The sequence below is a fragment of the Halichoerus grypus genome, chromosome 5 (assembly GCF_964656455.1).
Source record: "Halichoerus grypus chromosome 5, mHalGry1.hap1.1, whole genome shotgun sequence".
In the NCBI taxonomy this organism is placed as follows: domain Eukaryota; kingdom Metazoa; phylum Chordata; class Mammalia; order Carnivora; family Phocidae; genus Halichoerus; species Halichoerus grypus.
In genome coordinates this window covers 79,066,809-79,091,182 of record NC_135716.1, presented here as the reverse complement: position 1 = coordinate 79,091,182, position 24,374 = coordinate 79,066,809, and the positions used below count along the sequence as shown (strand labels likewise).

General features: G+C 36.4%; 1 long non-coding RNA gene across 3 annotated transcripts in view; it reads right to left on the bottom strand.

The window, feature by feature from the left end:
- The window catches only part of LOC118542114 (uncharacterized), a 235,307-nt gene that overhangs the window by 190,424 nt on the left and 20,509 nt on the right, over positions 1-24,374 (bottom strand). For all 3 annotated transcript variants that reach the window (XR_013447901.1, XR_013447902.1, XR_004920422.2), the window contains exon 2: positions 4,880-5,030. This is a non-coding gene — a long non-coding RNA (uncharacterized LOC118542114). The remainder of the gene's footprint in view (positions 1-4,879; positions 5,031-24,374) is intronic.

Genomic DNA, 24,374 nt, shown 5'->3' with positions numbered 1-24,374 from the left:
GAATATTTATGTTCAGATCCTGACTCCATACTTACATCCTGTGACCTTTGGCAGTTTAGTTAAACTTTCAGTGTCTTACTTTTTTCATCTATCAAATGGGAATAAAATTGATGCCTATGTTAGGGAGCTGAATGTGCTGAGTTAATACCAACAAATCACTTAGAAGAATACTTGGTCCATTGCAAGTACTCAGTAAGTGGTAATTATTAGTTATTATCATTGTGGGACAGAAGACCAAAGGATTCATTAAAAGGATTGAGTCTGAACCAGGAAGAGTCAAACAGGAAGGTAGTAGACATCTACGTATAAACCTATGGACAGGGTAAGTCAGCAAAAGAAAAAAATTCCACTCAGTATGAGTCTAAAATCATCAATTCCAAAAACCAGAACAATAAAAACTATTGCTAAAAAGGCAGCTAAAAAAATCAATATCAAGTACATGAAAACATTCCAGATAAAACTATTTAATGAACTAGTCTGGGAAGGACTGAAGCATATTTAAAATGTCAAAAAGATTAATTGAGGAATTATATCTTTCGAACCAAAAAAAGGAATTCTGATCTTTAAAAATGGGTAGGAAAAGGGCGCCTGGGTGGCTCAGTTGGTTAAGCGACTGCCTTCGGCTCAGGTCATGATCCTGGAGTCCCTGGATCGAGTCCCGTATCGGGCTCCCTGCTCGGCAGTGAGTCTGCTTCTCCCTCTGACCCTCCCCCCATCATGTGCTCTCTCTCATTCTCTCTCTCTCAAATAAATAGATAAAATCTTAAAAAAAAAAATGGGTAGAAATGAAACAACCAAAAATGGTCTAGAAAGAACTAGAAATCTTTGAAATTAAAAATATAGTCATGGAAATTTAAAAAAGAAGACAAAATCCGGACTAATCATAGTTAAGGAAACAAATTGGAGTATTGCAACATAAACATGAAGCAGTTACCCAGGATGTAACAAAGAAATATAGACATAAAATCCATCAAAGGGCAGTTACAAAACCTAGATAATAGATCAAAACACTCCAATTTGGGTTTTCTTAGAGTGTTAGAAGAAGGAAATGGAGAAAACATGAGAGACACAATATGTGAATGGATCATAGCAGAGATTTTCCTAGAAATAAGGATGTCTTCCAACCAAAAACAAACTCAAAAACCTTCTGATTTCCAAGCAAGATAAAAAAACATTAGTCCAACTTAGGAACACTGTAGTAAAAATGGAGAATATTAAAAAAAAATGAAGAGAAAAATAAAATCTAGCAGAGGAAACATTTAGATTATGAAAGACTGAAAGCAGTTTACTTATCAGCTATGCAGAAACTGGAAGACAAAGGACCACTGTCTTCCAAGGGGGCTGAGAAAAACCAATAATCCTAGAAATCTGTGCCAAAACAAACCATCATTCAAGAGTGCAAAAGAGGGCGCCTGGATGGCTCAGTTGGTTAAGCGACTGCCTTCAGCTCAGGTCATGATCCTGGAGTCCCGGGATCGAGTCCTGCATCGGGCTCCCCGCTCAGAGGGAGTCTGCTTCTCCCTCTGACCCTCCCCCCTCTCGTGCTCTCTCTCTCTATCTCATTCTCTCTTAAATAAATAAATAAATAAAATCTTTAAAAAAAAAAAAAAAAGAGTGCAAAAGAGAGGACATTTTCCAAAAAAGGGCGAAGATATTTTACCACCCTCAAGCACTATATATATAACTCAATGATATACTCAAGCAAGAAGGACAATAATCCAGAACAAAGTTATGAAAGAAAAGAAACCATGAAAAGCACAAATATTGATAAAATGTCACTATACTCTGCAACAACTATAGTAATTAATGTTAAAAAAAGTAAAGCTAAAAAAAATCTGTGCATGATATTAAGATGGAGGGAGCTTGATGATACCTTAAATACGTGGTTCAATTACTCTAGGTTCCTTATGCTCTGCAGGAAGAAGGAAAAATCTATCCCTGCAACTTGTTTAGAAAAAAAAAAAAAAAGATAGTTAAAGTTCATGTAAAATTCAAATATATCTGTAAAAACCATAGAAATATATTCTATAACCTAGCAGAGTTGTGTGGCTGAGATGTAGACATAGCACTAACCCCATGATTCTGAATAATGGCCCTTTGATTCAATAGTTTCATGAGGAAGGGAAGGCAAGTTTCTGGATCTTTCTGTGCCTCAACTCCCTCATCTTTATTTTGTTATTTTTTTAAAGATTTTATTTGAGAGAGAGAGGAGTGGAAGAGAGAGAGGGAGAAAGAATCTCAAGCAGCCTCCCCTCTGAGCATGGAGACCGACATGGGGCTCAATCCCACGACCCTGAGATAATGACCTGAGCAGAAATCAAGAGTCCAATGCTTAACCGACTGAGCTACCCAGGCTCCCTCAATTCCCTCATCTTTAAATTGGTCATTGTATTAGTACTCACCTCCTAAGCTTAATGTGAGGATAAAATGAATCAATGCCAATGAAGCTTTCTTCACCACACTGTATTTCAGAAAATTTCCTTGTGCATTTCTTCCAGCTTGGTGATTCTCTCTGTAGATGTGTCTGTCTTGTATTCTCTCACCCACTGAAAGGAAGCTTTTCAATGACTATACTTCCCAGAAAGGTATAGTTCGTTATTTTAAAAATCTGCCTTTATATTCTAATGCTGAATCTTCTCCTTTCTTTAAATATTGACTTCATCTTTGTGACCACTTAAACATGTATTTTATGCTCTCCTTCACATTGTTATTTAAACAGCTTAGGTCCTTGTAATGTTAATCCTTCTACTTGTTCTGTTTGCTAATTAAGGTGGATTGTTTCCACCATAGGTTTGTAATGTTTAAGTGTAAACTCAGCTTAAACTGGTGGTATGGTTGTGAGTGTTAGGATTTCTCCCTCCAGAGTGATATTTTTTCTTCATTTTTTCCTGCAATGATCCCAGAGGTATCATTGACTTAGCACCAGGTTTTCTGTTAACTTCTTTTTTTTTTTAAAGATTTTATTTATTCAATTGAGAGAGAATGAGATAGAGAGAGCATGAGAGGGGGGAGGGTCAGAGAGAGAAGCAGACTCCCTGCCAAGCAGGGAGCCCGATGCGGGACTTGATCCCAGGACTCCAGGATCATGACCTGAGCCGAAGGCAGTCGCTTAACCAACTGAGCCACCCAGGTGCCCTCTGTTAACTTCTTAAACTGGCATTTCTTGGGCACCTGGTTGGCTCAGTAGGTTAAGCATCTGCCTTCAGCTCAGGTCATGATCCCAGGGTCCTGGGATCGAGCCCTGCATAGGGGCTCCCTGCTCAGTGAGGAATCTGCTTCTTCCTCTCCCTCTGCCCCTCCTCCTGCTTGTGCTCTCTCTCTCTCCTAAACAGATAAATAAAATCTTTTTAAAAAGCCTACCATTTCTCATACACTGTTGTTTTTGAAAATTTGCATTCCAGCCAACATTAAGCCCCAAGTTTAGATATTTCATGTGAGAATCTTTTCATAAAAGTTTTCCAGTAGGGAGAAGCCTCTTTGTTGTCTTCCTAGGCCAGTGGCTGAAGATTTTTAGTCTCTCTTTCATTGGAATTATAGCTTAATGCAAGAGTTTTAATTCCAATTCTCTACTTTTCTCAAGCCATAGACATTCTATCTAATTAGGCTTGTACTAGGGTGCTAAAACACAATTCCCTACCAACTACAGGTCAGGTAGCAACACCACCACTTTCCTGGGTTGTAATAGCACCAGCTCATTGCTCCAGCCCTCAGGTCCTTCTTTGTTTCTGGCTTTTGAGGATTGCCTCTCTTTACTTGTGTGCTGCATCATACATCTTTTCAAGTATTCGGATATGCTTATAGGACAGGCTTTCCTGCTACTCATCAGAATTATAACTCCACTTTTAACTTTTATTACTGAGGAAAATGTTATAAATACATTAATTTTAATGTAATTTCAGTTAACTTTCTGCTTGAGAGTGTTAATATTGTCATCCTATATGCTGTTCTCTAATAGCACTTAATATAGTTTACATTGCTGCATTTCATAAGAGTTTCTTGCTAACTGAAGTTAGAGTTTTGCCAGAAAAACTTCAATATCTTTAATTCCTCTGTCACTGATTTGGTTTGTGTTTTTTAATTGCCTTAAAAAACAAAACAAATAAGAACTTCTTTGCTAAATAACTTTGGCTGTTTGGATGTATAGTTCTAAGAGTTAAAATTTCAAAGAAGCAAGGTTTTGATTCTGTGCATTTGTGCTCTAATTTGGAAACAAAGCTACAATGCATGGCCAAGTGGAAGAGAGGAAAAGAGACAAAGGGAGGAAGAAGTACATAATTATAACATTATTCACACAGATATATTCAGTTTTTAAAATGCCCTGGCTCTCCAATGATTAATATAGATCAAAATATAAGATTAATGTCTCTATATATTATATGTGAAAATACTGAAGTTCCCAACACTGTAATATACACCATTTGGCATGCCAGTGATATGGGTCCAATGTGTCTAATAATTTAGTTGTTGAATGGTTTTTCATGATATTTGATATATGAAATTTATGCTACATTTTCATAGTATTATACATAAAGAGTTTTAAGAATCATGCTTATCTAGCTTCAAATATTCTCCACACAAAAAGCAAATATCTTAAATGCAATTGAAAAAAAAAATCATCCTATTTTAATAACCATTGCAAACTGATTATATGTTGCTTAAAGCATGCTTGCATACCAGGATAACACCATTTTTCAAATGAGTGTCTGTATATTGTATAGAGAAGTGGTAGATTCACCTGGTTCTTCCCCACACTGAGTTCACACTCTTTGCCTTTTACAGTTCTTCCCACTGGGGGAGGAATATTCTTTTCACTGCATGGGACTTTCTTTGGACAAAAAGATTTTGGCTGAAGTAACACAAGTACAAGCTTGAAATATACCTGAAATGTTTTGCCTTTGTCTTGAGAACAGCATGCTCCACTAGCCCACTGGTCCTGCAGGTCCATGGAGAACAGGAGAACACAGGAGCATCCCAGACCAACCCTGCAGTTTGGAGCCAAACCCAGCTGGGCTCATCTCCAGATGCATGGACTAGAATAAATAAATATCATTTTAAGCCATTAAGTTATGGGCTGGTTTGTTAGTCAGCATTACTGCATCAATAGTTAAAATATACAATAAAATATGCCTAATCATTTTGGTTTTGATAGACAATTGAATTTATGCACATAACATATATTTATTGATTTTCAACAACAGGTTGACTTTAATGAGATATTTTTATGATTCAATTAATATGAAACAAGGTATTGAAGCTAATATACCCTAAAATACTACAGACTATCCATTATCTATATTAAAAGTCACTGTAAATCTTAAAATAGCTGAGTAGAAATTTATTCTAGTAATAGTAGGCTAAATAATTCAGACTAATTCCTAAATAAGACAATGGAAAATGCTACAGGAAATTCACAGACAAAAACTTATTAAGTGATTTTCAAAGCTTTTCAAAAACTAACAAGATGGAAAAAAATTATAAGGCCAAAATCTATGGGAAGAAGAGTTCCCTGAGATTGAAGACCAGCACTCAGATCTCCTTTTGCCTAAGGACATTTGCTAATCCAAAAGAAATGGCTAAAATTTTTTAATAAATAGGTATCCACATGGATGAAAAGAAAACCCATACTTTATATCACATGCATAAAAGCACTTGCATATAGATCAAAGATCCAAATATGTCAGTCAAAAAGTTAAAATTAGCATGAGAGAATATTTTTATAGCCCAGTAGATAAATGATCACAGGATTTGAAAAATTACTTAACAACAAAGAGAAATCAGATGGTATTTTAATGATATGATAAAGTGTACCATGTCATTAGTAACCAGGGAAGTACACGTTAAAACCACACTGAAATACAATTACACTGCCACTACATTATTTATCTAACTATTTTTAGTTTTTTTTTAAGATTTTATTTATTTGAGAGAGAGAGAAAAAGCTGGGGGAAGGGGCAAAGGGAGAGGGAGAAGCAGACTCCCTACTGAACAGGGAGCCCAATGAGGGGTTCGTTCCTAGGACCCCAAGATCATGGCCTGAGCCTAAGGTAGATGCTTAACCAACTGAGCCACCCCAGCTCCCCGCCACTACATTGTTGAAAGTTAAGAAGCCTGGCAGTACCAATGCTCAGTAACAGTGATGTTTTGGAGTCAAGGAGCTTCCATATAATCACTATACTATACTGGAAAATAATATTTTCATTATCTAATGAACTGAATATACACAAAACCTGTGGCCCAACAATTTCAATCTTGGGTACGTGTTTGAAAAAGACTAATGTCACATTAATTACATATACTGTTGCATAAAATTTATCCCTAAAAGTAGAAGCTTAAAACTATACACATTCATTATCTCACATTCTCTCACTGTCAGAAATCTGGGAGAAGTTTAGTGCATTATTCTGGTTTAAGATGTCGCATGATGTTATAGTCCACCTTTCAGTCCAGAGATGCAGTTATCTCAAGGCTCAAATGGAAGATCTGTTTCTAAGCCCATTCACATAGTTATTGAGGTAACTCAGTTCCTCAGGGGCTATTAGCTAGAGGTCTTGGTTTCCTACCAGATGGGCCTCCTCATACGTTTACTCACAACATGGAAGCTGTCTTCCTCCAGAGCAAGAAATCTAAAGAAGAGGGCACCTGGGTGGTGCGGTTGGTTAAGTATCCAACTCTTGGTTTCAGTTCAGGCCCCAATTTCAAGGTGGTGAGATTGAGCCCTGTGTTGGGCTCTGTGCTCAGCATAGAGTCTGCTTAAGACTTTCTCTCCTCTCCCCTGCCCACCACTCTCTCTCACTCTCTCAAATAAATAAATAAATCTTTAAAAATAAAAAAGAAATCTGAGGAAGAGGGAGATAGAGATACACATACACACAGAGACAGAGAGATAGTCAGACCGAAAAGATAGAGAGACAGAGACAGAAAGAGACAGAGGGAGCCAGAGAGAGCAGGGGAGCCAGTGAGCACCCAACAAGGAGCAACAGACTTTTATAACCTAACCTCTCAAGGGCCATCCATCCCTCACTCATGCCATCTGGTACCAACTACACAGAGCAACTATGATAGAAACTGAGAGTGAATTTCTGAGTACACAGAGTGTGAAGACCAAAAGGCAGGAATCATTAGAGAGAGTGCAATGAGCCCCTGGCAACACATTACATGGATCTTCCTTATCCACATTGTTTATCATAGGTCCCGACTAGAAGGAATCCAAATATTCATTAATGTCAGGAAAGATAAATAATCTTTGGTATATTCTCAAATTGGAATATTTTACAGCAGTGAGAATAAATGAACTATAGCAACAATATAGAGATAACTCTTATAATATGGAACCAAAGGAATAAGGCATAATAGAATCATTATAATTTGATGGTAACTATATAAGTTCCTAAGCAGGCAAAACTAACTGAATTTTTACGAACGTATACATTGGAGCTGAAACTACAAAGAAAAACAAGTTGATTACAACATAAGTCAAGATAGAGGTTATAACTGGTGGAGTGAAGGAGAAAGTGTTTGGGAAAGACCAGAGGAGGGTTTGGAAAAGAAACACTATGTCTATTGCTTACTCTGAATAATGGGTATGAGTGTTTTCTATGTAAGTATTCATTATACTCTATATAGACTAATATTTTTACATTTTTATCCATGTCTGTTATAGTCATGTTGAATTCTCTAAATATTACATAAAGTTGAGGTCGCTTCTTAAGTGAAACCCATTCCATATGCATTGCCACATTCTTAGATCTAATAATTGCTTATAAAGCAAATGCCTTAAATATTAAGGAAAATAAATTTGAACACTCCTAGATAAATACAAATGTCTCATTGTCAAACTCAATGAAAATTGCTCCTGTTCGATTCCAATGTTCCTTATATTCAAGAGCATAGCCAAATAGACCTTAAATGTCATGCAGAGGTCTCAGAGTTGTTATGAATCATGTTGATATTCAGAAAATATTAGAACAGAGAAGAAGAGACAAGAAGAGCAGAAGAAAAACCAGGAGATAATGGAAGAGGAAAGGGCAAGATCTGGGATAATAGGAGGAAGAAAGAGAGACAGTAAGATAATAGAGGTTTTATCTATGGAGACAAGGAGATTTAGGAATCATCTTGCTGGTTCAATCAGTGTTGGTTACCCAAAATGTGACTGAGATTTTCCAAAAATACATACTTTATGTCTTTATATTGATTGAACTAATTTGGCTAATTAATTATTAGCTGAGAAATAGGCTATTCATTTCTATTTTCTCTATTAAGGAAAAACATGAGAAAACAGGAAAAACCTTGGTAAATTATAAGTTTCTATCCAAACATTAGTTATTACTGTGATCTAATATCCTCAGTAATGTATTTTGAATTAATAAATTCCAAGTCATTTGAGAAAAGTCTTATAATAATTTCCAAAAAACTGAGGTTATCATCTAAACATTTTAATATTTCCAGTATATTGCTTAGCCCTACACCACAATTATAGATAATGTTACTCTATGGACATTTCAAAGAGCAGAAATCAACAGCACCCACTAATGCTTCTGAGTTCAAAGGTGACCACTGTACTTCATCAGACTGGGCAAAGTCTAGGTCAAGGATCTGCCAGAGCCACCCTCCTACATTGCTCTCCTTAACTGACTCCTCAGCTCTGATGCTCACTGTGCAGCTTCATAATCTGAGCATTAACACAGCACCAACCACTAACCTTCCTGGAAAAAACTTTGGAAGGTTATCTTTCCTGTCATGTCAGTAGTGTTTAGAATAGCCACATGTATTTAAATTAAACACCATGACAGTTATGATTTTTAAAATTATGATCCAAATGCTATAAACAGCGTGTCATATTGTCATCACAGGGCTGCTCATTGCTAGGTACCTTGCTTTGTCTCCTCGCCTTCCCACACCAGCTCTATAAGGGGCAGACTTCTTTACGGTCTTTGTCATTTGTGAGTAGATACACAAAAATATTGTATAGTATTTTAAACATAGCCAACTAATAAATACACAGCACAAAATACAATCATACAAACACCATTTTAAAAGAAATATATATTATTGTACTTTTAGATATAAAACAAGTAATAGGGCACCTGGGTGGCTCAGTTGGTTAAGCAACTGCCTTCAGCTCAGGTCATGATCCTGGAGTCCCTGGATCGAATCCCACATCGGGCTCCCTGCTCGGCGGGGAGTCTGCTTCTCCCTCTGACCCTCCCCCCTCTCATGTGCCCTCTCTCTCTCATTCTCTCTCTCTCAAATAAATAAATAAAATCTTAAAAAATAAAAATAAAAAAAATAAAACAAGTAATAATCCCAAAATGTGGGGGTTAAAACACAGTAAAGCACTTTGATAGGCCTTCTGTGTGGACTGCTGATCTGTTTTCTCAAACAAATTCTTTTGAAGGAAAATAATATTCTATAACATTAATGTTTTGGCAATTTATACGCTGGCATAGCTGCTCTCTGTGGCTTTTGAAATTAGTTTTTCCATCAACTTTGTCTTTTTCCCTTCAACTCCAATCTGAGCATAAAAGAAAAATGTCTATTATAAATGCAACAAAAAATATACTGCTCTTTACACCCTCATGACCCCTAAGTCTCTAGCTTTCTGAAAAATATTAATCTGTACTCCGTATGCCCTCTCTCTTTGTCCTATGTCTCCACAAGTTTGAGGATGCATTCCACTGTCTTCTAAGTAACTACTCGAAATCCATCCCAATGTCCTCACCAACCTGATGGATGAGAAATGTATATATGTATTTTGAAACAGATTTTTATATCATCATTAATTTTTACTTGAATTTCTACCTCCTGCTTAAAAGGACTTCATATGACACAGAGAAGTGGCCGTTGTCCAGTCTCACACTGACAGATACCATAAAGGATTCCTGACAAAATATTCTTTTACAGGATATTAACTTTACACTTCAGAACATTATAGGAGTAACATTCGTAGCCTAGGTGAAACTTCCCTTTCTCATGCAGATCTCGCAGCAGGTAGGTCTATAAAAAAATTTTTGTCTATAAAAACTTTGATCTATATGAAAATTATACAATCATTAAAATGCAGATGAAACAGTGTTATTATTCAACACATTAGATTTAAGCATAATAATGAAAATAACCTTTAACTTTTCTGGAAATTATGACCTACAGGGATCCTTCACATAATTATTACATAATTTTGGTCAAAGTCACTGTCAACTCTGATATTTTTTGGAAATTAAAATTAGATCTAGAGTGAACTAGTGAAGTCCTAAAAGACTGTTGGAATTTCAGGATGCATCAAATCTGCAAGTTCACCCACCAGTAAAGAGCAAGATGCTCCTAGGCTACATTTCCTCGCCCTTACTTTGCTCAGCTCTCTGGGAGTGTTGAAGTGTTAAAATTGGATCTAAAGGTAAGCAAAACTGTATATGAACAGTGGAAAAAATAGAACAGAGAGTCAGGCATTTGAGCTGGATGGAGCAGACATCAGGGCCGGCACACACCTGCAAGGGTAAGCCTAAAGCTCTTGTCTCTTCCCATTACCAAGACCAAAAACAACTTGTGGCCAGACAGACTCTCCTGGGAAATATGCAGCCTACCTGGTGGGAGGGGGGAATGACTTGGACAAGCCAAATCACACAGCAGAGGGCTCAGGTAGACTAAGAATGTGGCTTTAGGTTGGTCTTTTTCAGTTGGTAACACTCTGCCACCTCACAGAATATTAGCTTCTTAGAAGATATCCTAAATCGAACATCAAATTCTCAGTGATCTTTTGAGCAGTAGAGGCAGTGCAGGCCAGCAGGAGGTTGCATGTCTCTTAGGACATGGCAGTGTGGGGAGCTCACACAGAGGACAAGATATCAAAGAGGCACAAAACCTGGAACTAGTTAGGGGATATATGGCAGTTTTATTCAGTACTACTGCAGTAGGGAAGAGATACCAGCCTAACCTGACCTCTACCACTCGAAAAGAAAAGGTGAGAGGAGATGCCTCTTAGACACTGAGATGTGCTAACATACAAGTCTCCAAGGATTTTTTTTTTTTTTTTTTTTTAAGATTTTATTTATTTACTTGACAGAGAGAGACACAGCAAGAGAGGGAACACAAGCACGGGAGTGGAATAGGGAAAAGTGGGTTTCCCGCCGAGCAGGGGGCCCGATGTGGGGCTCACTCCCAGGACCCTGGGATCATGACCTGAGCCAAAGGCAGACGCTTAACGAATGAGTCACCCAGGCGCCCCAAGTCTCCAAGGATTTTAAGGGCTGTGATTAGGCCATCTCTGACTGCTAAGTACCTGGTGCTTGTGGAAGTTAAGCTCCTACCCTCTGCAGAGACAGGGAAACAGGGGCCCTATTCTTCCTGAATGGCTGTTGAGTCATTGAGAAATGACTGGGTTGTGGAAGAGAGCTGTACATCTCAAAAGGACAGAGGAAGGATTTAGGATGCCAAGTTTTCCAAAGTAAATGTTCTGAGAAAAAGAGAAGTTATGGGCCTATGTCAGGTTTTTGGCTGAAACAAGGAGTAAATTCTTTGGTAGCTTTGAGTTTTCCCAGGCAGGGACTTAAAGGGGCCAGGGTCATCCCAGGGACATGGCCTTAAAGTACTAGAAGCGATGCTAAGTTTGGTCATGTCTCTTAGTGTGAGAGGTTGGACAGATGGTTCCAGCTCAGAGTGTTTGCAGTTCTCAAGGGCATGTCTGAGACCTGACCCATTTGACTGGTAAAAGTACAAAGAACCACTTAGATTTAGCTAGAGAAAAGGAGAATAAATTAGAAGTGCCAGCTCCCTGTGATCCTGCACCACACACCAAAAAAAGGGCAGCACGGAAACGAAAGGGGTCAGCTGTGCGAGGAGAATTGCCAGATGCCCCCCTGCAGACTGCAGTGAGGTGGACTCCCATTCTGCAGCCCTATCCACTCTGAGCTCCTGATGGCTTCTTAGGGCAGGGACGAGGCAGCCGGAGACCCCACGGAGGAGCCCTGGTTCAGCTTTGCCTGGCTCTGGGTGCTGCCAGGGCTCCAGCAAGGTAGGGACCCACCCAGGCCCCGCGTGCTCAGGCTCCCCACAGCCTTGCACAGCATCTGCATGGAGTGGCACATGTGGTTGCACTGCCCTATGGCTGTTAAACATGGGCAGTTTTCCTCTTTTCCTCTACTTATAATTGAGTGTCACTACCGTTTGGGGCGGGCTGTCACTTTGATTTTTATATTTTATACTCACTGCTTGTTATCGTAACATGATTTTCATTCTGTCTACAGGCAGGATACTTTAGATTGGTTTTGTTTCTTAGAGTTTCACGAACTCTGCAAAACTGAATCGATACTGGATAGGTAGGTGAAAAAAGGTGCGGTGTTTTTCTGGTATTGCATCTTTAGATGCCCGCTGTCACAGTCTCCAGTATGGAATTGCTTTTCTCATTTGAACCACTGAAAATTGTCAATATGCAAACAATTATGAACTTCCAACTGTTCGTGGAGCTCCCAAGGATGAGGCAGGGGGTTCCTTAAAGGCAAGTGGCCATTTTTGACATTGTAGGGTTATTTAAATGCATATTTTTAATTAAATTTAGCATGCCTAAATTAGAGTGTATCTTTAAAAATGGTGGATAATTTTCATCTAAGGCACTTCATTCAAGTAATAACTTGATAAATTCAGTTCATTCTCTGATTTTCAAATTCACCCACTTTACTGTGCAGAAGTGCCCAAAGGCTTCCAGATAGGCATAGCATTTGACCTAACAGTTCAATTTCTAATTGGAGAGAAAATATATTTCCAAAGAAATTGAATAATGATTATTTTTATAAACTGCAAAAAGATTAACACTATTTTTCCTCCTAAAGCTTATAGAACAGTGGAAAGGATGGCATTACCCAGGAACTGAAGGCTTTGAATTAATCCAAGATTCTTTAGAATCATATGATGGGTGAACTAATATAGTCTAAAAGTCAGGAAAGACTTTTCCAGAAGTAATGTTTAAGGTGAGACGTGATATCTGGTAATGAAATGGGAAGAGCAAGGGAGGCCAGTGGAGTTTGAAGCTTTGTGTGCAGTGGGAATGGACCCCAAAAACATGAGGAGGTAATTTATTCAGAACATTTTGCATTTGCCATGTCTTACATAACTAAAAACAAACAGACAAAACAAAACCAGAACAAAACAACAGCAAAAAAATTGCAGCTTTTTTTTATTCCTCTGTGCTCATAAACATGACATTGTAACCATTTTTAAGTGTAAAGTTCAGTGGTGTTGAGTACATTCACATTGTTGTACAACCATTCTTACCATCCATCTCCAGAATTTTCTTTCATCTTGTAAAACTGAACTCTGTACCCATTAAACAATAACTCTGCATTAACTGTCGCCACCCAGCCCTATTCTACTTTCTGTCTCTACAAATTTGACTTTTCTATGTACTTCATGTAAATGAATCATACAGTATTTGTCTCTTTGTAACTGACTTATTTCACTTAACATAATGTCTTCAAGGTCATCCATGCTGTAGAATGTGTCAGAATTTTCTTCCTTTTTGAGGTCAAATAATATTTCATTATATATATATATAGCATCCTTTTTTTTTTTTTTTAAAGATTTTATTTATTTATTTGACAGAGAGGCACAGCGAGAGACGGAACACAAGCAGGGGGAGTGGGAGAGGGAGAGGGAGAAGCAGGCTCCCCGCGGAGCAGGGAGCCCGATGCGGGGCTCGATCCCAGGACCCTGAGATCATAACCTGAGCCGAAGGCAGACGCTTAACGACTGAGCCACCCAGGCGCCCCAATATAGCATACTTTTTTTATCCATTCACCCATCAATAGGCATTTGGGTTGCCTTCACCTTTTGGCTACCGTGAATAATGCTACAGTGAACATAGGTTTACAAATATTTGTTGGAGTTCCTGCTTTCACTACTTTGGAGTATATACCCAGTAGTGGAATTTCTGGATCATATGATGATTCTATTTTTTAATTTTTTGAGGAACTGCCATACCGTTTTCCATAGCTGCTGCCCATTTTACATTTCTACCAGTAGGACACAAGGGATCTAATTTCTCATCTTCAGCAACATTTCTTATTTTCTGTTGTATTGATAATAACCACTCTACTCAGTGTGAAGTGGTATATTATTGTGTTTTGATTTGTATTTCCTCAATTATTAGTGATGTTCAGCATCATTTCATGTGCTTAGCCAATTGTACGTCTTATTTGGAGAAATGTTTACTTAAAATATTAGCAGATTTTTTAAATTGGATTGTTTGGTTTTTTGGCTGTTAGATTTTAGAAGTTCTTTTTATACTTTGAGTATTAGCCCATTATCAGATACATAACTTGCAAATATTTTCTCTTATTCTCTCAAGTGCTTTTCACTTTTTCGTTAGAGTCCTTTGATGCACAAAAGATTTTAATTTTAAGTGGTTCAATTTATCTATTTTTTTGTTGTTGTTGCCTGTGATTTGGATGTCAAATCCAAGAAATCATTGCCAAATCCAGCATCATGAAGTTTTTCCCTCTATGTTTTCTTTTAAGAGTCTTATAATTCTAGTTCTTATGTTTAGGTCTCTTACCCATTTTAAATTAATTCTTATATGTGGTATAAGCTAAGGGTCTGATTTTCCTCTTTTGCATTTGTACAGTTTTTATAACACCATTTGTTGAAAAGACTATCCTTTCCCCAGTGAATGTTTTTTGGTTTTTGGTTTGTCTTTGTTTTTGTGTTTTTTACCTCTTAATTCTGTTTTAGATGGAGGTAAGGACAGATTACACCAACAAGAGCTTAAATAATAAGTTAGTACCTTGTATATGTTGTATTTCCATGTTATGTAACTGTCCAAGTTGAGTGTTCTGGGTCAGCAGATCTGTGCACTCTGTTTTATGGAGATTGAGTTTCCCTCCATCTTGTTTGTCTTTGATTCTTGGTGTGAGGTCTCAACTTCCTGTTAGAGGCTAGACTTTAAGTGTCTCTTCATGGCTTGAAGAAAGAAGTGAAAATTTCTCAAAGAGGCATGCCTGCTGGGGCTCCTGGGTGGCTCAGTCAGTTAGGGGTCCGACTCTTGGTTTAGGCTCAGGTCATGATCTCATGGATTGTGAGATTGAGTCCCATGTAGAACCCCATGTGGGACTCCATGCTCAGTGGGAAGTCCGCTTAAAGATTCTCTCCCTCTCCCCTTCCCCCCCACTTGTGTGTACTTTCTCTCTCAAATAAATTAATGAAATATTTTAAAAAGAGAGAGAGACATGCCTGCCTAGTGCCTAGTGCCAGCCTAGATGATCCACATGTTTCCACTTCTCTTCCATGAGGGAGGCAAGGCCATGGCAAGTGCTGGACAGCCATGCTCTCAGCCATCATTCTATACCAGTGGAAATGGGGGATAAATTTTGGTGGATAGCCAGTGGTATACACTGCAATAATCCTCTCTTGCCACCAAACAATTGTGCATCCCTTTCTAAAATATCTGAGTGCACTTATGGCCATAAGGGAGATAATCACAATCTCATCCAGTTATAGCATACAACTAAAGTCCAAGATTTTTAGCTAATGTGCCACTTCTTCAAGAGTCTAAATATGGTGTCTCATGATCCAGTAACTTATAATTAAAAATCAATTTATCTGGACCCTCAGATGCAAAATACAATGGTACAGGTGAAACTTATTTGGAAAAGGAAAAGAAAACATATAAAAATAATTGGTCTAAAACCATCATTATACTCTCCAAAATAGGAATTGCAAATATCCCTTGTCCCAGCAGTGGTGAAAGTTGGTTGATATGGAATAAAGGGAAAACATGTAAGACAGGCTTAGGGATTTATTTTGGGGCTTTCTATTCTGTTCCACTGATCTATAAGTCTTTACTCAAATACCACATTGATTCTCCAGATTTATTGTAAACTTTGAAATCAGGTAGTTTAACTTCTCCAATTAAGAAAAATATATTGACTATTCTAGGTCCTTTTCATTTAGATATAAATATTAGAATTAGCTTATCAATTTCTGCAAAAATCTTTCTGGGATTTGAACAGAGATTACATTGATATTTATAGGTCAACGTGGGGAGAGTTGCCAACTTAATAATACTGAGTCTTCAAATTCATGAATGTCAGATGTCCTTCTATTTATTTAGATCTTCCTTAATTTATCTTAGAAATGTTTTAGAATTCTCAGTGTTTAATTTCTGCATTTATTTTTTTAAAAAATTTTTCTTAAGTATTTTATTATTGCTTACGCTTATATGAATGGAAATGCTTCCTAGAAATCATTGTCTGATTGTTCACTGGAAGTATAATTGATTTTTGCATATTAATCTTGCATTCTGTACCTTTGGTAAACTCTTTTATTTGTTGTTATTTTTATGTTATTCCTAAAAAGGTCTGCCCTGAAGGGACACTATTTCAACAGAGTCTACCTAACTTTGGTTTTAACACAGCCTAATGGACCTGGGCAAAGGGAATTCCTTAAGTCCAGCCCCCTCTAGCTTTTTGTCTCATATAAGGCAATAGGTAAAACTGAGAATTATTTCTGAAGGTCACAACCCAGGGGTGCAAACTAACTAAAGGACTGAGATCTAATCATAACACTACAGAATGCTTCCCCAAACCCCACTTTACTGTCCCATCAATAGAGGTCTTATATAATAACAGGGAGTTAGAACTGAAAAAAACATCATATCTCAGACCTTATTTAAGAAGGTCTTAAATATACAGGGAACCCTCAAAAGCTTTACATCCTATATAAATATATGTCTTAAATACAGGGAACCCTCAACATGGGAGACAAAACAAGGGACACCAAACAAATGAAACCAGAAGAAATTTTATCCACTGACACCTACAGATACATCAAAGCATAAGGAAAGCCTAAATCCTATCCAGACAAACAAAACCTCAACTGAGGACCTGTTTACCTCAGTTCTTTTATCTAGTACTGTTCGTCTGGTTTAAAAACAATTACAAGGCATAATAAAAGACAATAAAAGCAAAACAAACAAACAAGAACACAGTTTGATGAGACAGAGCAATCATCAGAACCAGACTCAGATATGTCAGGGATGTTGGAGTTACCAGAGTGGTGCATTAAAATACCCATGATTAATATGCCAAAGTCTCTAATGGAAAAAGTGGACAACATGCAAGAACAGATGGGTAATATAAGCAGATGGATAATATAACAGGAAATGCTAAAAATAAAAAAACACTGTAAGAGAAATGAAGAATACCATTGATGGGCTTGTCAATATACTGAACACAGCTGAAGAAAGAATTAGCAAGTTTGACAAAATGTCAACACAAACTTTCAAAACTGAAACTCAAAGAGAAAAAAGAATGTAAAAGGAAATTAGAATATGCAAGAACTGTGAGAGCATTAGAAAAGGCATAGCATATACATAATTATAAATCAGAAGGAGAAGAAAAAGAAAAAGGGAAAGAAGAAATGTTTGAAGCAAAAATAACAGAATTTCTGAAATTAATGAGAAGCCAAAGTACCAGGAAGATCAGAGAACATCAAGCATAAACACACACACACAAAGTATATCTATGCAAAATATATTCAAACTATAGGAAAGAAATTTAAGACAAAGAGAAAAGCTTGAAAGATGTTGATGTGAGGGGGAACACCTATACCTATAAAGGCAAATGATCAAAACTACATCAGACTTCTCTTCAAAAACCATGCAAGCAAGAAGACAATGGAGTAAAATATTTGAAGTATTGAAAGAAGAAAAAATTAACCTAGAATTCTGTAGCCAGTGAAATTTTCCTTCAAAAGTGAAGGAGAAATAAAGACAAAAGTAAAGACAAGATACAAATAACTAAAATCAGAAGTGAATGTGGGACATTGATACAGATCTTGCAGAAATGAAAATGATTGTAAAAGAATATTATGAACAGGGGCTCCTGGGTGGCATAGTCAGTTAGGCACCCAACTCTTGGTTTTGGCTCCAGGTCATGATCTCAAGGTTGTGAGATAGAGCCCCACATCAGGCTCTGTGCTCAGCGTGGAGTCTGCTTCAGATTCTCTCTCCCTCTCTCTCTGCCCTTACCCCTGCTCATGCTCTCTCTCTCCTTTCTCTCTCTCTCAAATAAATAAATAAATCTTAAAAAAAAAAAGATTATGAACAATTGTATACCAACAAATATCTTAGGTGTAATGAACATAATCATAGAAACACACAAATTATCTAAACTGACTTAAGAAAAATAGAAATTCTTAAGAGAACTATAATGAATAAAGTGTTTGAATCATTAGAGAAATCCAGGACCAGGAGGCTTCACTGGTGAGTTTATCAAACATTTAAAGAAGAATTAACACTAACTTTCCTCAAATTTTCCCAAAAAATGAAGCATAGGATTTCCTTCCCAATTCATTCTATGAGGCTAGATTCACACTGATACCAAACAAGATAAAAACATCACAAGAAAAGAAATTACAGGCCAATATCTTTGGTGAATATAAATGCAAAAATCCTGGACAACAAATTAGTAACCCAAATCAATCAGAATATTAAAAGGACTATATAAATGATAGATAGGATTTATACAATGAATGCAAAGGTGGTTCAACATAAAAAAAAAAGAAAGAAAGAAAGAAAGAAAAAATCAATGAAATGTACCACACTGATAGAACTTGGGGGAAAACACATGATCATCTTAGTTGACTAATAAAGCCATTTGATAAAATCCAACACTTTTTTATGGTAAACATCTTCAGAAAACTAAGAATAAAAGGGAACTTCCTTGACATGATAAAGGGCATTTACAAAGCCCCCCCCCCCCAAAAAATCCTGGCCTCATACTCAACAGTGAAAGAATGAAAGCTTTCTCCCTAAGGTCAGAAGAAATATAAAGTTGCCTGATTTCCTGCACTACTTTTCAGTATTGTATTTGATGTTTTAGCCAGGGTATTTTATTTTATTTTATTTTATTTTTATTTTTTTTATTTTATTTATTTGATAGAGAGACACAGCGAGAGAGGGAACACAAGCAGGGGGAGTAGGAGAGGGAGAAGGAGGCTTCCTGCAGAGCAGGGAGCCCGATGCAGGGCTCGATCCCAGGACCCTGGGATCATGACCTGAGCCGAAGGCAGACGCTTAACGACTGAGCCACCCAGGCGCCCCTAGCCAGGGTATTTTAAAGAAGAAAAAATAAAATTTTACAAAATGGAAAAAAGAACTTCAAAGTTGACATGAAAATATATTTTTGTATATATATATTTTTTAAAACACAAGAAAGCGACTAGAGCTAATAAATTCAGTAAATTTGCATGTAGAAGATCAAGATATTAAAATTCAATGTGTTTCTCTACATCAATAAAGAGAAATCAGGAAAGTAAATGAAGAAAACATTTCAATTTATAAAATCATTCAAAAGAATAAAATATCAAGGAACAAATTTAGTCAAAGAAATAAAAGGTTTGTACACTGAAAACTACAAAGCATTGCTGAGACAAATTAAATAAGCATAAATAAATATAACTCCAACTGAGTCTATAGATAGGAAGATTTAATAATATGATGCCAATACTACCCAACACAATCTAGATATTCAGATGCCTTGTAAAATCCTTTGAAGGAATCATACATGATATCTGAAAATTGTTAGTTTTCTTTTTTTAGATGAAAAAATTTCCAAAAGATTTTTCAAAGATAATGTGCCACAAATCTTTTGTTTGTTGTTCTCTGTAGTAAGGATTAATTGCTGTTTAAAAAAAAATGTAACTGACTTATTCATCTACAAATTCTTTCCTTTTACAAAAGGAATGAACTATAAAAAAAAATTAATAAGTAAAAATTTAGAGAAAAAACTTTTCCAAAATTCCAACAGACTTTTTTTTCAGAAATAGAAAAAAGCTTATCATCAAATTTATATATCATTTCAAAGGGCTCCAAATACCCCAATCAACCTTGAAAAAGAACAAAGTGGAAGAATTTACATTTTCCAATTTCAAAACTTAATATAAAACTGCAGTAAGTAAAATATGGTGCTGGTATAAGAATGTACCTATCAACCAGTGCAATAAAATTGAGAATCCAAAAATAAACTCACACATATATGGCCAATTGATATTTGACAAAATTGTCAAGTCCATTTAAATGGGAAAAAAATGATTTCCTGAATAGGTGATACTGAGACAACTGAGTTTCCACATGCCAGAGAATGAAGTTAGACCCCATTTCACACCATACACAAAAATTGTCATATTGGATCAATGACCTAAATATAAAGTTTAAAACCTTCAAGCTCATGGAATAAAACATAGGCTATACCTTCATGATCTTGGATTTGTCAATGGATTCTTAGATATGACACCAAAAGCATAAACATCAATGGTCAAAATAGATAATTTCATCAAAATTAAAACTTCTGTGCATCAAGTGACACTATCAAGAATGTGAAGGTCACCTGGGTGGCTTAGTTGGTTTGGCATCCGATTCTTGGTTTCAGTTTGGGTCATGACCTCAGGGTCATGAGAATGAGCACTGCATCAGGCTCTACACTCAACATGGAGTCTGCTTGAGATTTTTTCCCTCTCTCTCTGCCCCTACCCCAACTTGCTCACTCTCTTTCTCTCTCTCTCAAATAAAAAATAAAAATAATTTTAAAAAAGAATGTGAAAGACAACCAATGTTTGACAGAAAACATTTGCAGATTACGTATCTGATAAAGGATATCCACTATATATCAATCAACAAAAAGGGACAAATAATTCAATTAAAAATGGGAAAAGAACTTGAATAGATACTTCTCTAAACAAAATATACAAATGGCCAAAATCACATGAAAAGATGCTCAAAATCTTTAGTCATTAGGGAAATGCATATCAAAATTACAATGAGATACTATTTTAAACTTACTACCATAGCTATATTTGAAAATGGAAAATATCAGGTGTTGGTGAGAATGTGGAGAAATTGGAATCCTTAGACATTGCCGTTGAGAATGTAAACTGATATAAGACACTATGGAAAACAGTTTGGTGGTTCCTGAAAAAGTTAGACATAGAATGACAATATGACCCAGCAATTTCTAGATATATAACCCCCCAAAATTGAAAACAGGGACTCAAGTGGATACTTGTACATCGATACTTATTGCAACGTTACTCACAATAGCCAAAAGGTGGACACAATTCAAGTGTCCACAACAGAAAAATAGGCAAACAAAATAGGGTGTGTATATAATGGAATATTACTCAATCATAGAAAGAATGAAGTTATATTACATGGGTAAATCTTAAAAACATGATACTGAATGAAATAAGTCACATATAAAAAGACAAATATTGTACGATTCCATTTATATGAAATATCCATAAAAAGCAAATTCACAGAGACAGAAAATAGATTAGAGATTTCCAGGGGCTAAGGCAGAGGGGTGGTAGGTTATTGCTTAATGGCTATAGAATTTCTATTTGGGTTACTGAAAACTTTTGGAACTTGATAGTGGTGATGGTTGTACAACATTGGGAATATCATTAGTGCCACAAAATTATACACTGAAATATTGTTAAAATGGCAAATTTTATGTTTACATATATTTTAAAACAATTAAAAAAAACTTTTTAAGGGGCACCTGGGTGGCTCAGTCGTTAAGCGTCTGCCTTCGGCTCAGGTCATGATCCCAGGGTCCTGGGATCGAGCCCCGCATTGGGTTCCCCACTCAGCGGGGAGTCTGCTTCTCCCTCACCCTCTGCCTGCCTCTCTGCCTACTTGTGCTCTCCCTCTCTCTCTGTCAAATAAATAAAATCTTTAAAAAAAAAAAACTTTTTAAGAAGTAAGTAGATGGCAATAATGGGGACTAGCTTGGTGTGTTCAAGAGACAATAAGGCCAGTGCAAATGGAACATGATAATGATGCAAACAGTGGTAGAGATTAAGTTGGTGATGAAGCCAAGGATGAAGCCATGAAGGATCTTAAGGCCAAGTTACAAGTCCTTATTTGATTGTAAATGCAGTGGACAGCAATGAAAGGAAATATTTTAAGCAAGGGAAATAATCTGAGATATGTTTTAAAAGGATCACTGTCCCAACGAGACAAAGAATACAACTGGGCAAAGAGTGGAGGGAGTGACCAACAATAATGAAACATATCTACACAAAGCAGCATAATTCATGATAGCCCTAAAGTGGAAACAACTCAAATGTCCATCATCAGATTAATAAATATATAAAAAGTGGTATATCCATAAAATAGAATATTATTCAGCCACATAAAGGAATTAATTCTATAACATGAATTAACTTTATAGATATTATGTTAAGAGAAAGAAGCCAGTCACAAAAGGCCATATGCTGTAAGATTCCATGTATGTGAAATATCCAGAATAGGCAAATCCATAGAAATAGAAAATAAATGGGTGGTTTCTAGTGACTGGTAGGTGGGAAGAAATGGGATGTGACTACTAATGAGTATGGGGTTTCTTTGGGGAATGATGAAAATGTTCTGGAATTAGATAGTGGTAATGGCTGCACAACTTTGTGAATGTACTAAAACTACCGAATCCTATACTTTAAAATGGTTAATATTATGGTATGTGAACTATGTCTCAGTTAAAAAGAGAGAGATATAGAGGGGAGTGAAACCAAAGGGAAAAATAAAAAGAGAAAGATTTTCTACTCTACCTTCTTAACTCCCTTGGCATTTCTTTTACTACATATTTTTGAGTTATTTTTATTGGTTTCTCTGAGGATTACAATGAATACCTTAAATTACAATAATCTATTTCTCAGTAACACCAACTTAATTTCAATAATATATACAAACTTTGCTCTTTTCTTCCTCTTTCCTTTCCTTCTCCTGTGTGCTATGTTCATATAAAATTACATCTTTATACATGCATGTCAATCAAACTGAATTTGTAATTATTTTTTGCACAGTAGTATTTTAAATCACATATGATAAAAGTAGTTATAAATATAAAATATATTTATATTGTCTTTTATATTTACCTTTCTAATTACTTTTACTACTATTATTCATTTCTTTGTTGGATTTGAGTTACTGTCTAGTATCCTGAAGAACCAAATTTCATCCTGAAGTATTCCCTTTTGTGTTTATTATAGGACAGGTATTCTTGTAACAAATTCTCTCAGCTTTTATTTATCTAGGAATGTCTAAATTTTCTTAATTTTTGAAAGATAATTCTGACGGCTACATACCTCCAAGTTGACTGTTGTTGGGGGTCTTTTTAGTATTTTGAAACTATCATCCCACTGTCCTCTCCCTTTCATGGTTTCTGATGAGAAACCTTAGCTATGAATATTACTGGGAAACTCTTGTACATGCTTCTGTCTTGTTACTTTCAAGTTTCTCTTTATCTTTGAATTTCAACTGTTCAATTATGATGTGTTTAGGTGTGTGATTTTCTTTGAATTATACTAACTAGAGTTTGTTGAGGTCCTTGGATATGTAGCCTTTTTTTCCTAATCAAATTTTGGGAAGTTTTTGGCCATTATTTCTTCAAATGTTATTTCTTCCACCTTCTCTCTCTCCTCTCCTTCTGGGACACCACTCTATATGTATGTTGGTATGCTTGATGAGGTCTCACTGGTCTATGAGGCTCTCCTTATTTTACTTCATTTTTTTCTGTCTCTCAGACTGAATATTAATTAACCTATCTTTACATTCAGACTCAAATATTTTGTTGAACCCTCCACTGAATTTTTCAGTTCAATTATTGTACTTTAAACTCCAGCATTTATATATGGCTGTTTCTTATCATTCTGTGTCTTTATTGATGTTTTGTTTTCTTTTTTTTTGAGATTTTATTTAATAATTTGAGAGACAGAGAGAGCATGAGCAGTGGGAGGGGCATGGAGAGAGAGAGAGAGGGACAAGCAGACTCCCTGCTGAGTGGGGAGCCTGACATGGGGTTTGATCCCAGTACCCCAAGATGATGCTGAGCTAAGTCAGATGCTTAACTGACTGAGCCAGCCAGGTGCCCCTTTACTGCTGTTTTCTATTTGGTGAAACATTATTGTCGTGTTTTCCTTTAATTCTTTCCTTTTGTCCTTTGAACAATTTTCAAATAGCTGATTAAAGTCTTTGTCTAGTAAGCCTAACATTTGGGACTTCCTCAGGGACAATTTCTATTCATTTTTTCCCTATGTATGAGCCATACTTTGTTGTTCTTTGCATGTCTCATTTTGGAGGCTTGGAAACAGTGTATTTTAAGTAATATAATGTGTCTGTTTTTGTGCCAGTACCATACTATTTTGATTACTCCAGCTTTGTAGTATATCTTGAAATCTGGGATTGTAATATTCTCAGTTTTGTTCTTTCTCAAGATTGTTTTGCCTTTCATGGCACTGTTGGTGGAAATGCAGATTGGTGTAGCTACTGAGGAAAAGAGTGTGGAAGTTCATCAAAAAATTAAAAATAGAATTACCATAGATCCAATAATTTCTCT